Source organism: Lytechinus pictus, unplaced genomic scaffold (genome assembly GCF_037042905.1).
Source record: "Lytechinus pictus isolate F3 Inbred unplaced genomic scaffold, Lp3.0 scaffold_227, whole genome shotgun sequence".
Lineage (NCBI taxonomy): Eukaryota > Metazoa > Echinodermata > Echinoidea > Temnopleuroida > Toxopneustidae > Lytechinus > Lytechinus pictus.
In genome coordinates, this window is record NW_026974347.1 from 32,501 (window position 1) to 35,633 (window position 3,133).

A 3,133-nucleotide genomic window follows, 5' to 3' on the forward strand; every position below is an offset into this window, starting at 1 on the left:
CATGGGCGAACTCTAGACGCCGCGTCCGATGGTGCCCACCCCGGGGACCCTGCTCCCCTTGACGACCCCGTCTCCGCTGGAAAAAATCCGGTCAGCGGGCCCCCCGGCTCCTTCCCCGCCGAGCCCAGCCGCCCGGTCGAGGAGGGTGCCGCTGCCGGCCCGACCCGCCCGTGGAAAATCGAAGCACGGGCCCTGGCCGCCCCGGCACCCGGCCCACCCCGGGCAAACCCCGGACGCCGCGTCCGATGGTGCCCATCCCGGGGACGCTGCATCCCCGGGTGACCCCGTCTCCGCTGGAAAAAATCCGCCAAGCGGGCCCCCTGCTCCTTCCCCGCCGAGCCCAGCCGCCCGGTCGAGGAGGGTGCCGCTGCCGGCCCGACCCGCCCGTGGAAATTCGAAGGACGGGCCCTGGCCGCCCCGGCACCCGGCCCACCCCGGGCAAACCTCGGACGCCGCGTCCGATGGTGCCCACCCCGGGGACCCTGCGTCCCCGCTTGACCCCCTGGCAGCAGGACGAAAGACCCCTCCCGAAAAACACCGCTTACAACACGCGAGTCAATGCGAAATTCACACCGAGGGCGACACCGGACGACCCGACGGCGCAGCAGCGGAGGGCTCGGGTCGCCCTGGGCAAACCGAGGACGGCGAATCCGATGGTGCCCACCGCGGGGAGCCTGCGCCCTCGGACGACCCCGTTCTCGCGGGAAACAGTCCGGCGAGCGGACCCCCGGCCCCTTCCCCCGCTGTCGGCCGATCCGACGGTCAGAATCTCCTGCCGACTCCTTGCTGGGTGAGCGGGAGGGTCGGCTCGGCATGCGGGGCGCTGTCGGCCCGCTGCGTCGAGATCTGCCGGTCGGAATCGTCTGCCGACGCCCGGGTGGCTGAGCGGGAGGGTCGGCTCGGCATGCGGGGCGCTCTCTGCCCGCTGCGTCGAGATCTGCCCGTCGGAATCTCCTGCGTGGCTGAGCGGGAGGGTCGGCTCGGCATGCGGGGCGCTGTCGGCCCGCTGCGTCGAGATCTGCCGGTCGGAATCGTCTGCCGACGCCCGGGTGGCTGAGCGGGAGGGTCGGCTCGGCATGCGGGGCGCTCTCGGCCCGCTGCGTCGAGATCTGCCGGTCGGAATCTCCGGTGAGCAGCCAGAAGTGTTCACATACATTACAAAAAGGTACTGTGCCGCCTCCAAAGAGGTTTAAAATGCATGTGTGTTGTTTGCATTTCATCGCAGTGTGAAAATTTCCTTCCCATGATAATAGCATGAAGTATTAGCATGTCGAATCCCAAAAGAATTGAATTAGATGTGTGTAATCAAAGTTTCATTGAAGGCAGTTCAGTATTTCAAAAATATCTTTTCAAAATCAAGCATGAAGTAATGACATACTTTCCGAAAAACGACTGTATTGTGTCCAAAAAAGATTTTAATCACACGTTGCAATCGATGGTACCTCACGAATGCATACCTTTTTTAACCAAAAAAATAATAGTTACTGTATTACCACCAAAGAAAAATGTTCTAAGATGTGTCCACCCATCACGTACCATTACAAATTTCATTCAAATAATCTGCATGTAGTATAATTCACATATCAGCTCCAAAAATCACTGCATTCCCCCTGTATTGTCTTATCAGCATTTCAGTATAGTGTAACAATTTCATTGGAACAAGAAGAGCATGGAGTATTACCACATAAAATCCTGGCTGGCCTGGCCATCCTGTCGAAATAAAAATGAAAATGTAAATTAAAAAAAAAAAAAAAGCCCCCGGCAGACAGAGTCCAATTCCATGGACCTGCCTCCGGGGGCCTGTCGGCATGCTGTTCGGATGTCTCCCGCTCTCAGGCCTCGGACAACTCTTGATTGCAAGAGCGACGCCCTGGCCTCGACGCACGGAGGACTGGCTGGCCTGGACATCCTGTCGAAATAAGAATAAAGATAAAGTTTTTATTTCAGAAAAAAAAGCCCCCGGCAGACACAGCGGGTGCCTTACCTCGACATACGGGGCCCTGGCCGACTGGAGGTGAGCTGTGTCCCGCTCAAGAGCCGCTGCCAACGTCGGAGTTGAAGAGCGGGTGACTGGCTTCGACGTACGGGGCCCTGGGGGTCTGGTGCTTGGCTGGCTGTCGCTCACGAGCCCCTGCCGAACCTCGGAGACCAAGAGCGGGTGCCTTACCTCGACGTACGGGGGGCTAGTGGACTGGAGGTGAGCTGTGTCCCACTCAAGAGCCGCTGCCGACGTCGGAGTGGAATAGCGGGTGCCTTGCCTCGACATACGGGGCCCTGGCCGACTGGAGGAGGGCTGTGTCCCGCTCAAGAGCCGCTGCCAACGTCGGAGTTGAAGAGCGGGTGACTGGCTTCGACGTACGGGGCCCTGGGGGTCTGGTGCTTGGCTGGCTGTCGCTCACGAGCCCCTGCCGAACATCGGAGACCAAGAGCGGGTGCCTAACCTCGACGTACGGGGGGCTAGTGGACTGGTGTTGGGCTGTGTCCCACTCAAGAGCCGCTGCCGACGTCGGAGTGGAATAGCGGGTGCCTTGCCTCGACATACGGGGCCCTGGCCGACTGGAGGAGGGCTGGCTGTCGCTCAAGAGCCACCGCCCACGTCGGAGAGGAACAGCGGGTGCCTAACCTCGACGTACGGGGCCCTGTAGGACTGGTGTTGGGCTGTGTCCCGCTCAGGAGCCCCTGCCCACCTCGGAGAGGAAGAGCGGGTGCCCAACCTCGACGTACGGGGGGCTAGTGGACTGGTGTTGGGCTGTGTCCCGCTCAGGAGCCGCTGCCGACGTCGGAGAAGTAGTGCGAGTGTCTGGCTTCGACGTACGGCGGGCTAGTGGACTGGAGGTGGGCTGGCTGTCGCTCAGGAGCCCCTGCCCACCTCGGAGAGGAAGAGCGGGTGCCCAACCTCGACGTACGGGGGGCTAGTGGACTGGTGTTGGGCTGGCTGTCGCTCAGGAGCCCCTGAAAACGTCGGAGAAGTAGTGCGAGTGCCTGGCTTCGACGAACGGGGGGCTAGTGGACTGGAGGTGGGCTGGCTGTCGCTCAAGAGCCGCTGCCGACGTCGGAGAAGTAGTTCGAGTGACTGGCTTCGACGTACGGGGGGCTAGTGGACAGGAGGTGAGCTGGCTGTCGCCCAGGAGCC